The sequence below is a fragment of the Phoca vitulina genome, unplaced genomic scaffold, assembly GCF_004348235.1.
Source record: "Phoca vitulina isolate PV1807 unplaced genomic scaffold, GSC_HSeal_1.0 scaffold19, whole genome shotgun sequence".
In the NCBI taxonomy this organism is placed as follows: domain Eukaryota; kingdom Metazoa; phylum Chordata; class Mammalia; order Carnivora; family Phocidae; genus Phoca; species Phoca vitulina.
The window spans coordinates 11,593,569-11,606,828 of NW_022589722.1; the positions used below are offsets into that span (position 1 = coordinate 11,593,569).

Consider the following 13,260-nt stretch of genomic DNA (forward strand, 5'->3'; position numbering starts at 1 on the left):
TGATACCTTGGATTTAAACCCTATCCATGCTATGTATATTGTGTGACATTGATCAGTTTAGTCAACCTCTCTTTAATTCAGAATCCTCATCTATAAAATGGTTTAATGTCTGCATCTACCCACAGAGTAGCTAACAGGACTCCATAACAAATGCACAGAAATGGCTTACAACAGTGTCTGTCTCCTGGTAAGCACTCATTTATTGGTAACTATTATTTTAAATTTTTTCTTGTTGTTTTTATTTGAGGGCCAGGTGTGTGCTTCCCATCTTTATCCTTGACCTTGTGCACAGTGGGGACTCCATCAGATCTTGGTGGGGAACTGCATGAATGAATGACTCCCTTTGCCCCAAGTAGTGAGTTGATCCCTTTCTTGTTTTTCCTCAGAAAAACAGGTTAAACAGGTTTAAAAGCCTGTTTCATTTTTCATACTTTTCACACACCTTGACTCAATCTGGCCTTTTTCTTCCTGACAGTGTCTCATAGCTCTTTGCCTTGCCATTCCTTCCATACTTGGGTATATGCTTTCCTATCTTTTATATATACCTTTATTCAATCACATACATTTTTTTTTTAAGCAGGCTCCACATCCAGTGTGGAGCCCAATATGGGGCTTGAACTCAAGACCATGAGCTCGAGACCTGAGCTGAGATCAAATCAGACGCCTAACTGAGCCACCCAGGCATCCCAATCATGTACTTTTAAAATGTATACAGTCAAGCAATATTCTCTTTCTTCAAATTTTCCTTGATTTCCCTCCCCTTCCCTCTTCTTTTTGCTTCTTCCTCCTCCTCTTCCCCTTCTCCTTCTTCTTCTTCTCCTTCTCTTCCTTCTTGTCCTTCTCCCTCTTCCTCTTCTTCCTCTTCTCCCCATCCTCTCCTCCTCCTCCTCTTCTTTCTTCTTCAAAATTGAAGTTCTAAGAATTCCTCATCATCCTGGAGACATCTTCCCTCTGGTGTTTCTCCCAGAGCACAGAGTCCCCTCTGTATTTCCTTGGAGGTTTCTGAAATCTGCAAGCAGAGTACACATTTCTCTTCTGTGGCTATTACCAACCAAAAGAAATAGGAATGGTCTTCCTAGGATCCCATCATTTTAACCCCCAAAACATTATCTTTGGTACTTAGGGTTCATTTTCGCTTTCCAGCAAAGCACATAATAATAACATCTCAATACAATTTGTTTTTAAAGAATTTTGATGTTTCCTTATGGGTCAGAATGAAGCTTAGGGAACCTGTCCCAATCACTGCTTATTGTATCATCTGAGAAGTGAAATTGTTGTGAAGACTGAGTAGGAGTTATCAGATTGTTCTTCTTGGAATAGAAGGGGACTTTCCAAACAAGTTCAGATCATCGGAGTTACTCATCATCATCATGTCTTTCCTCTGTAGTTATTTATTTTACAAATTGTCTTTTCCAGGAGGGAAATCTACACCCAATGGCATTATTCCTCCTGTTCCTTTCCTCTTCCATTTCTATCCAGGTCCTTTCTACTTGCAGGTTCATGCAGTTCTCTACTGGTGTCCTCTGTCTTGACATACTGTATTTTACTACCACCTCTTTCATTAAATGTATTTATTTTGAGCAAAGTATACCTTTTCATCCTCATAGTCTACTCATGATTGCTATCATGTCAATCATCAGGAATACTTCAGAATCACACTTGCTTTTTTTGTTGAATGTTCCATTTCGATTTATTATCCAGATATTGCTCATTGATATCTGTGTATTGGAAGGTACATTTATTGTTTGTGACACATTTCCTGTTCCTTAAGAATTCAAGTGCCTCTTTCGTACCATTTACTATTAAGCCTACATAGCTTTTCTCTACATTTTGGGGCCTTTTTCTTTCGTCCTAAGTGCCATTTTATCAACCTGATGATCTGGTTGCAAGGTCTCTGCTAAGAACATTCTTTCTAGAACACATTATTCTCTACCAAGAGTCCTTTATTCAGGAAATGTTTGCCATGTTCCAGAAAAGCAACCCAGTCCTTGACTCTGTATACCTCCCAGGTTCTTAACTTCCTTGTTGCCAGTGGCCTATTTGTCCACTTGGTTTCACTTATCTACTCTTATGGTCATAACCCTTGACCTCAATGGAAACTATACTACCTGTGTTATCTCAACTTCAAATATCTCATTTTCACACTTCTGCCTCACATCCTTTCATCTCAGTTCTTCATTCAATCTTTAACCTTTTCAAGACCTATAATTCATGTACCCTAACCATCTTCATTCCTGAGAAAAGAGAGAAGGCTTCTCCTCCCTACTTTCCAAAATAGTATTCCATAGGCCATTAATATAACCATGGCCTAGCAAATGCTCCCAGTTCACCTTATCTAATTCTCTTGGGTGTTTTTTCTTGGCAAAGACCCAGGCTGGTACCTTCTCAAATCAAGCACATCAAGTTCACTGGGTGAACTTATATAAAAATATAAGTTATATAAAAATCAAATATGCATTCAGAATTTTGCTTCATTTTTAAATTCAAGATCATAAACCTCAGACCTGCCTGACAACCCTTCTATATTTATTGGGTAAGCTCATCTTTTTACCCCATTAATGACAAAGACTGTCTCTATGACCAAACTTTGAGCAGGCTCCTCTGAGCCCTTTTGTGACTAGGCCCCAACCTTGGACTTTGTCCTTCGCTCACTTAGTCCATTTTAGCAAGAATCCTACTGAGTCATTCAGTGAAAATCTACCACTCTTGGTATTTGATCATCCTCGATATCTGATCAAATCCCTCAACCTACCTAGCCACTCTTGATATCTTATCACCTTGGCCTCCATTCAGCAAAAATCCTGTCAAGTTGGTTTAGCCAGAATTCTCCTTACCCTTGATCTTTCCTCTTAGTAATTTTCCATCCACTGACCACCCCTTGCTCCTTGGCTATAAATCCCCACTTGTCCTTATTGTATTCTGAGGTGAGCTGATCTCTCTCCCCTACTGCAAAAACTCATTATAGTAGTCCCTCCCAAAGAAAGTCTTCCTTACTGTCTTTAACAAGTGTTATAAATAAATTTTTAACATAAGATGACATATTTTTACTTTCTTTTTAAATTTCCACATCGTCTCTTCTCCCTTTGCTCTTAGCTGATAACCTTGATTCATACTTCACTTAGAATAGAGAAGCTCTTGGTCAGTCAAGAGCTCCCTCCCCTCCTTACCACCAAATCTACACACCTATCTGCTTCTTCACCCATCTTCTCTTTCTTCTCTCCTGTTGAAAGGGTGGAAATGTCCCTTTTCCTAGAAAAGGGCAGTCCTTCCATTGGTGCTCTAGATCCCATCCCTTCTTGCTGTGTCAAAGACTTAAGTTGTTCCCTCATTCTCTTTCTCCTCAATCAATAAACACTTCTTTAGTGGTGCCTGGGTGGCTCAGTTGTTAAGCGTCTGCCTTCTGCTCAGGTCATGATCCCAGGGCCCTGGTATCGAGCCCAGCATTGGGCTCCCTGATCAGCTGGAAGCCTGCTTCTCCCTCTCCCACTCCCCTTGTTTGTGTTCCCTCTCTCACTGTGTCTCTCTCTGTCAAATAAATAAATAAAATCTTAAAAAAATAGATAAACACTTCTTTATTGAATGCGTTAATCTCATCACTGTTAATATGCTCCAGAATCTTACATATTGAAAAAAAGAAGGAAATCCCCCTTGACTTCATTCTTCCCTAACAGCTACTGTACCATATACTTTCTTTTATGACCCAACTTCTCAGAGATTTGTCTAAACATGAGATCTCCACTTTCTTACCTCCCAGTCATCCCTCAATCCATTTCAGCATAGCTTCTGCCTGAACAATCCATAATGTCACCAGTGAACACTTGATCCAAAATACTCTTTTATATTCTTGACTCACTTAACCTCTTAGCAATATTCTGCACAGTTGACCATACTCTTCTTTCTGAAATAGCCTCTTTTCTTAGCTTCTGAGGCACAACAGTCTCTTTGGTTTTCCCCCAACCTCTTTGGTTGTTTCTCAGTTCCTCCTTTTGTCATGCCTTTATATGCTGACATGTCTTAGATCTAGCTTAGGACTCATTTTCTTCTTTATGTACACCTTTTCCTAGGTGATCTTTTTTCCCCTCCTGGAAAAGAAGGAAATGTCTTTAAATACTATCTATTATTCGAAAACTCAAATTTATGTTCCCAACCCAGACCGTATCTTAATAGATGTCTAAAATCTCACATGTCTAGAACTGAACTTTCGCTCTTCTCACCCCATCGTATATTTCTCTTCCTTTGTATTTCCCAGTCACAACAGCCTGGGAATTGTTGGCTCCTCCTCTGACTCACCACCCACAGCTTATCTGTCATCACATGCTGACAATTGTACCTCCACTCCTTACTCAAATCTATCTTCATCTGCTCATCTTGACACCACTCCCTAGTCCAGACCATCAGCATCTCTTTAGTGGGTCTCTATAGTAATTTATTTCCTCGTTTCTACATTTATGTTGTTCCAGGCTGTTTTCCATGTGGCAATCAGAATGATCTTAAAAAATAAAATCTGATAATGTCACTCATTTGGTAAAAACCCTTGAGTGGTACTCCTTTATGCTTAGAACGAAATGAACTTCCAACCACAGGCTGTGCCCTATCTAAACAACTGGTGAGCCACCACCAACTTCGCTCACCTTGCTGCATTCTCAGTGGGCTTCTTTTACTTTTCAAACATGGAATGATCTTGCTGTGTCTGGAACACTCCCTCACATAGCCTGTGTGTGGCAGCTTCATTCTTCAGGTTTTAGATTACAGAGGTGTCTTTCTCAGAGGAACTATCATTTTCTTTAATACAATTTTATATTCTGTTTGCTCTCTACTTCTTTTTTGTCTCCCTAACTCCTCCCCAGACTAGAAGCTCCACGAAGGCAAGGGAAATGTCTCTTGTTCACAAGTAGAGATACACCCAATATCTATCGAAGTGTCTGGCATGTGATGTGTTTAATAAGAAGTTGTTTAACAAACAAACAAAAGGCAGAAACAGACCCATAAATACAGAGAACAAACTGATGGTTGCCAGAAGGGAGGGAGGTGGGGGGATGGCCAAATGGGTGAAGGGGAGCAGGAGATACAGGCTTCCAGTTATGGAATGAGTAAGTCACGGGAATAAGAGACACATAGCATAGGGAATGTAGTCGATGATACTGTAACAGTGTTATATGGTGACAGATGACAGCTATACTTGTGAGCATAGCAGAACCTATAGAGATGTTGAATCTCTATGTTGTACACCTGAAACTTGCGTAACATTGTGTGTCAACTACACTTTAAAAAAAAAAAGAATTTGTTCAATGACTGAATGTCATTGTAAATTCTAGTTGACAAGGTCTCTGGAGCTTCTCTGACTCTCATTTTAGTCTCTGTGAAGTTCAGAAGTATGAGTCTGAAGATTGGTATGCCAGTTCTATGTTAATTATTACTTTGTGTCTTCTTAAACTTAACTATGACCTTAACCAAGGTAAGTCAAGAGAATTTCTGCTCCTTGACCCTCAAAGAGTTTAACTAAAATAGTGTTTGTTTACCATGTCTACCAACCCCACCATCTCTTGGAGTTTTTACCATATATATCAACTTATATTTTTCTCTTTCAAAATCCACTTTATAGCTTATTTTCTCTGATGAAAGTGAGATGAAAAGGAGAGGAAGAAATCTTATTATGGTACATAATTTTGTTCACACTGAATAAAAATTCAGAAATAGCTAGCTATTTAGGCTATATGTTCTTTGGAAATTAAAAAAAAATGCATGAGGACGGAATAAAATATGTGTTGTAATAACCATACGGTAGAACCCATAAATCTATATATCTTCTAGAAATTCAAAGATTTTATTATGAAATATATAAAAATATATCTTAAGTACTTTCATAGAAATGTCTTTTTTGAAAATGACAATTATTTTTACATTTAGTGCCATTTTAATAGCTTATTATATATAAATAGAACATGAACTTTAGTGGTAATTGGCAATGGTGTTATTTTTGTCACAATCTTAAAAAACACATTCAGAGCTAAAAGTTTACTTGTAAAACATCTACAGCATCGTGACAAGAATTCAATATATTTAATAAGTAGTTAGAACACAGACATTTCTCCTAGGATTATAGCAACCTATGACTGGGATTATTCAGGTGCCAACATTATTAACTAACATGAGAGTTGGAAGAAAAATCAGGATAATAGTTAACATTCATTTAAATGCTCCGCGTTCATAGGGAGAAGAAGTACATAAAACAAGGGAGAACTAACTTACAGAAGGAACCCTCAATTTATGAAGTGCTAGGTAGACAGGCATGGGTTTCTTCCACACATTTTGACTGTTTTGCTAGGGACAGTGTGGATTAATTGAAAAATGCAGTGTACTTTTTCCTAACAGAAAAAAAAAAAAATTGAATCAGCTGAGAGATAAGAGAAGACTGAACACTGACATAAACATTGCAGCCGAAAGTAAAGTAACTAAAGTGAAAATGTTTCCGTAAATGAACTTTGGTGTTTAACAAGCCCAGACACTTGGAACAGTGTAAGCTATATTAAACCCTTTTATGAGAGGATTATGTTTTGTATGATGAGTGTTTTAATATAAGTATGGTACACGGCGTAAAATACTACTACATTTAACTCAAAGTAATTACGAGAATTCAGGCAAAATTATTTTCCCCTGTCCTTTCACATTGATACAGAAGAAAAAAAAATTCTTCTGGAACCTTTCACCAACATGTCTCTGTTTCAATTATTTTTGGCAGTATATATTGCGTCTCTGCCTCAGCTACCTTTTATATCGACAGTTGGTAGCACAAGCCTTTTAACGCACAAAGGGTAGCAGCTCTTCAGCCAATCTGTGATAAAAGGAAAAAAATGAAATCACTATGGAAACTGCAGGAAGGATCTAAAAGCTCTCTTTATAAAGTAAACGTCTGATGTTTGTGACTGCAGGGGTAAAAAATTCATAAATCTGTATGATGCTATCATTTCTGATTTGTTATCACTGCAAATGCCACCTCGAAGCCGCCTGACCTTAGCTTCATTAAGTGCTGGCTATTCAGAAATAGTTACTATTCAACAGGAGGAAGACGTGGTCTGCGGAGAGGTCAGGGGTTTAAGGGGATAGTGTGGGACTGAGCGAAGAAACTAATTTGCTTAGAATGTTTCCTTTTCTTACTTGATTGTCTTTTTCTTTTAAATCACAGTGATTTGATGGAATCAGGCAAACTGAATTGTTCTACTCTGTGTTTTATTTTGATTTGTTTCTCATTCAGAAAGGGAGCAAATCTCAAACCCGAATTCAACTTAGAAAACTCTGTCTTTGATTTTGAATTGATACAAAACAAAACAAAACAAAAAGCTAACCTTCTCCTTCCAGTGCAAAAGCAAATAAATATCAGGGAGAAGCCATTCTCACTTCAGCACCCTGGACCCCCAGGAGGAAAAAAACTGCGGGAAATCGTGGCTACCCAGGCAACTGATGAATCCGATCTGACCACGGGCAGCAACAGACACCTGTGTCACCGGGGAAGTTGCAGAGAGCATCTCGTCAGTTCTCAGAAGTTCAGTGACTCTTAAAAGATAGTTGTGTGGTGGTTGAGATAGGGAGCTTTTAATCTGATAATGCTTCACCTGTGGAGGAGGGACTGTGGGACCAAGAGGACACTGAAAAATTCTCAAACGTGGAAGTCTGCAAATTCAATAATAGTCTTGATTGAGAGGAAGAGGAATATTCAAGTAAGTAGACCAGTTTCAGCACTGCATATGCTACTACGCTGATTTCGCCAGTGTTACAACTGAATGCTACTTCATTAGTTAGATTTTTCAGGCAAGAGAAACCGTGGCTTTTTTTTTTTTTTTTTTAAGTTTATGGCAACTTTACTACAGTTATAATGCATTGAAATGTCAAAGATTGATGTGCATGGTAATTGATTTCCTATCGTCATGCTGTATTTAGACAATTATAAACATGGCTAATCTAATGTTTCAAGGTACTTATGAACAATTAGTGATTCTGCACTAGCATCTCAAACACACTTTTGATGATAATAATACACTGAGAGAAGTTCTATAAACCCTAAAAGTGCTGTTGTGGAAATGACGATTAGAAAAAAAAAAAATTAGAGGTTTTTGTTTTTGTTGTTTGTTTTTCCCAGCGAAATGATGAAGGCTTTGAAAATAAAAACACAAGTATTCTGCTTGTGAGCGTGCACCAATTCAGCACAATTAGCAGGGAGAATACATTGCTTTATTGTGATCTACTTGTTTAAAATGAGGGAAGAGGACCTCCACCCTACTAACTTTATTGAACTTCTACTCCCACTAATGACTAACTCGGCTGTTTGTGCAGCCATTCCGATTTCCACGGTGCTTTCTCTCGTGTTGGAAGAGTGTTAATGGCCAGTGATACAGAATCAAATGGAAGTGTGTGTTTGGGCACCCCAACATAAATACATGCATACTTTCATTTGAAAATATTTAAATGCCTCATACATATTGACTACACTGATGGTTTTTGTGCATATAATGAAAACCAATTATCTGTGGAGAAAACTTGACTGGGTGGAAGGAAATTAAATTGGTTTTTAAAGACTTTCTTAAACAGCAGTAGCTAGGGAAAGCTCCAATAACATTTTAGCTCAGGATTGTAATGACTTTGCTACATTAATAAATCATGTTTTATCCTGACTTTTATCAAAAGATTTGGATGGGGAAGACTGCACATGACAGAAGGCAGAGAGAAGAGCACTTGCAGTGGAAGCTTGGCATGGATCGGGCCACTCTCCCAATCCCTGTGAAGCTCTGGAAACAGCTGTTGGAGAAGTCAGGTAGGTCCTAGTTCACTCAAAGAATGGGATACAGAATAACATATGTCTGTTAACAAAGACTTCCAAATTGTAATTCTTGAAGGAAATATTCATGTTCTGGAAGAGTCTGTGATTGTTTTTTTAAGTGCTGTCCAGGGAAATCTTTACCAACTTTTCTGCCTAATTCCCTTCTGGGAGTTTCCCAACTTCTGTGAAATGCTTTTGTGTTGAATACCAACTCTCATCAATCAGCTCCATGTTACTTTTTTTTTTTTTTCATTTTGCTGTAAGTCTGAGACCACTCAAGAGGACATTTATGGAAACATGGAAAACATATTGTTTCATTTACACATGCAACAATGCAAATTCTTGCCCTTTGTGACTATTCAGAATATTAACATTCTGTTCTCCCTTTGTGGGTTCTCAGAGTTGCCTTCCAGCAGCTAGTATAGAACAAGGTAGGCAGAATAGTCCACTGTTACCTCAGAATATCTGCTGGCTCACCAAGGGGTGAGTGAAAGATGTCATTGAGTTTTTCTGAAACCAAATCTTTAACTAGTTTAAACTGTATGTCAGGAAGTTAATTAGGTAGACTCTCTGAAGTATACATTATAGCATCACAGGGAGGGGGTTGTTAGAGGTCGGTGCCTACTTTTCCTTCTATTCATCATCAAATGGCCAAATATTAAACATTGCAGGTGTTTGGGTGATGTAGTTTCCATTAGATTTTCACTGACTTTTTGGAGAAAGGCTCTCAGAAGTAGTGTTTCATTCAGTGGATTAAATGGAAATGTAAGTAGCATTTACCCCATCCTGGCTTTTAAATATTGAAAGCTTTAGCTTTTATATTTTGTGATGAATTCTCTAATTAACCAGGTTTCATGATCAGATTTTTAAGCTTTCAGGTTGGAATGTAATCATGCTAATACGTTCCACGCACCCCACAGCAACCTCACCTCTCATGTTTCTCTCCAATTCTCAAGAAAGTCAAGTTCAATGTCTTCATGGCATTAAATACCCATCATCTAAAGGGGGTCTTGGAAGTTGTTCATAGTTTTGTATTCTTTTCTTTCTATTAGAAATACTTTGTAACACTGCCATTCATTTCCAACTGGCAACCATCAGAAATCTCGATTCCTTAGGAGCTTTCATTCTGAACCAGCATTTACTCTCTAATCTCGAATCGGCCAACTGAGATAAGACAAAAACTTTTAATTAGAATTTTAATATGTAATCCAAGCCATTTATAGGTCATGCACCCAGGTGATCTTCTATGTATTTAATAACTGTGTGGAGAACTTAGGTAATGTTTAATTTGGTGCACAGACTATTTTTAACTTTGCTAGAGTCGGGTTACCTGCAATGTTCCCAGAGAGTCTCTTAGAAGTTTTATCAGTGTGAGGTTTATTGTGTGAGTGAGTAACTGAAGGTGTCTATACCAAGTCCTGGGGGGGTGGAATTATAAAAATTGGAATATTCTTTAATACAAAGAAAGTAATCTGTTTTCCTTCCACATTCCTTCTGGAAAATCTGACTTCACGTCTCTCAGTTCAAGCTATGTGGATGAAAAGAGATAAATGTCCAGCAGAGTACCAGGGGAATTAGCCTACCCCTTGTTACTTATTAATGAGTGGTGCCCCTACCCTCATGTGTTTATTTCTTAAAAACCCAGCACATGAAACAGTTTTTTTTTTCCTTTCAAGAAATAGTTGGCACTTTATGTTGGACTTCTGCTTGACATGAATTATTTGGCAAATTGGGGACTGAAGTGTGAATTATAAACTCGGGACTGTGTAATAGGCTTCAGGGGTGTTCTAGGGACAAAAACATCTAGGGATGTCACCAAAAAAAAAAAAAGTTATTGAGAAAAAAAGGTCATCTTTTCTTCTACTCATGAAACAACAACAAAAAATATATACCTTGCACAAATACTGGTATCTATTTATAACACACACACACACACACACACACTTTGCAGGAGTGTATCCTCTGTTTTTTATTTACATGTGCGCATGAGTCTCATTAATGTTGATAACCCTCTGCACATGTCTCCAGAAAATAATGGACCCCGACTGTGAGAACTGTCTATATTCAGACATGTTAAGAGCTGAATATTTAAAATCTGTTTGGCACACTAAGCTTGGTTTTCTGAAGACAACAGAAGTTGGACAGAAGGATCAAAGGGGAAAAAAAACACCGTAAAAGATAATGACATCTGGATGGGGCCTGGGTAATGCTCTAATTAAATGTACTTACACCTAAGTCTTATCACATGCTCAGGAGGGAGAGCTTAGATGCTCCTTTTAAACTGCAGTGTTAGAGGCAGTCATGGGAGCCTTGCATGGGAGCTGTCACCTTTGCTCTGATCCAGCTCGTTCTATACGTGGACCTATAATCTATCCTCCTTTCTTTCACTGAATGGGCTTCTGCTATTTTGCTATTAAGATAGTCATGATAAATTAGGTTATCCCTGAAGCTTACAAAGATATGCATGTTCTTTAAGACAGGTTTGAAAAAAAAATCAGTCTATCCCACTTAGGAAAAACAAGCTACAAGATTGTCTTGTTTTGTTGCTGCCCGTAGGTGAAGGTGAGCTTAGTAAGAAACCTTGTATACTTCTCTCCCTGTTTAGTCTTTGACATCCTTTCCCTTCTGAGCATAATAGAAGCTCTCCCTAAGTCCAAAACACAAGGTGGACTCTCAGAAGTCACCGAATCCAGCCATTTTAACTTCTACAAGAGTTTCTAAAACCTTTATTAATTGCACAGAGTTTTTGTTAAATTAGCATGACTTGAATTGCTTTCAAAATTCTGGAATTTAGGACGAGAAAAAGGAGGGAACTGTCTTTCCTAAGTCTTTTCTCTTTCTTGTTTTAAGTGGAGTTTTGAAACATCGTGAAGAAATCCCTTATTACGATTTTTTTAAATAAATAAAATAAACCCTAGATATTTAGAAGAAGCAGCTGAGCAGTGCATAGATATATACTTCATATCTCATTTCTATTAACAGCCATGCATGGTTAAACCTCCCCCTAGTGCGCTGAGTATTTACCCTTTGGCTTTGTAAAGTGATGCTTGAGTGTGGGTTTTACAAAGGAATTTCACAACCATTTTATAGACTCTGCAGCACACCTAGGAAATCAGAATATACACAGTGTTTCTTAGGTATATGGTAACAATTAATGAAATTGGTGTTCATTCTGGGAAAAAGTCTGAACTGTTTGTATATTAAGTCTTTTGGGGAGTAGAAGTCCATCTCTTATTTTAACTCAGTGAGAAGCTACTTTTTCTTTTTTTTTTTTCTTTTTCTCTTGTTTTTCTATGTTCTGCCTTCTAACAGTGCCAAACAATCAAATGCAAGGCATTTTGCCTTCTTCCATTCCTTAGAAGAAAATTAATTAATATACAAAGATGAAAGTTAGAAACCCACTGTAATCCAGAAAGGTCCAAGAATTTAAACAATCAGATATACCCTCTGGATCTCAGAATCCATCAGGGAAAATATAGAACAAGTTATTTTTCTCTGAACTCCTTTAATTTTGTGTTACTGCCTTAGACATAATTTAAATACTGATAATTTAAAGACTGTGCGGTTTTGGGGAAGGCAGTTTTTCTTGGGGGGGAAAGGGGCTGCTTGAGAAAGCAATGAGGTCTAGAGAGAGTTCAAAAGATTCCAGCCCCTAGGAAAACAGAGGTCTACCAGGGTAGCTTTTTGAGCAGAATATGTTCTATGTGCCACACCTCTATGCAAAAGACTGGAACCCCTTTGGCTAAGGCAACCCCATTCATGTTCCAAAGTGTATATATTTATATTCAGGGTGCTTTGAATAACCCCAATTTCTGCCTTCCTTTTAAAATGGGCTGTGCTATTCATCTTGGATGTCAAGATTTTCTTTTACTCGCTAAGTCTTTCCCCGTTTAATCTAATGTTTCATTTCCTCCCAGAAAAATAAGATCTTTGCATTAAATTCAGCATTTCAATAACAGTAGTGAAAAGTCCCTCTTTGTAAAAGATACAGGATTAGTTCCTGCCTGGAGTTCATCTGCATCATCTCCATTTATTTCTCCTGAGTGATGAGAAGACCTTTGCATTTGACCAAAAAGCACTAGTAAATAAGGAGTTAAAATGAAGGCAGGCTCACTGGTTTGCTGAGATCTGTCAGAGTCTGACTGGCTGGCTACATATCTGTCTCTGGAACAATAGGTACCTGTATTCTGCACGGACTGCTGGGCAGCACTGACACTCTGGAGAAGGTCTGCCTCTCTGCGCTTTCCTGGTGAGAATCCCCAATGACAGTTCCACTTTTCAGTGGAGGAGAAAAAAAATATCTGTCTACTCTCTTGATGAAGGACAGAGCTTTGATCATTTTTATTCAGGCTTGTCTTGGCCGGAGGTTTTAGGTTCTTAGTCTCAAGTCAGCAGTCTCTCTCTCTCTCTCTCTCTCTCTCTCACACACACACACACACACACAAGCA

General features: G+C 38.1%; 1 long non-coding RNA gene across 8 annotated transcripts in view; it reads left to right on the forward strand.

Moving 5' to 3' along the window:
* The first annotated feature begins 6,940 nt into the window (after nucleotides 1-6,940).
* LOC116640130 overlaps nucleotides 6,941-13,260 on the forward strand; it is a 101,520-nt gene continuing 95,200 nt past the window's right edge. For 2 of the 8 annotated variants that reach the window (XR_004300964.1, XR_004300965.1), the window contains exon 1: nucleotides 12,718-13,061. This is a non-coding gene — a long non-coding RNA (uncharacterized LOC116640130). Of the gene's footprint in view, nucleotides 7,716-8,679; nucleotides 8,807-12,715; nucleotides 13,062-13,260 lie in introns of those variants that run through there. The other 6 variants (XR_004300967.1, XR_004300970.1, XR_004300968.1 and 3 more) reach the window with 6 other exon arrangements.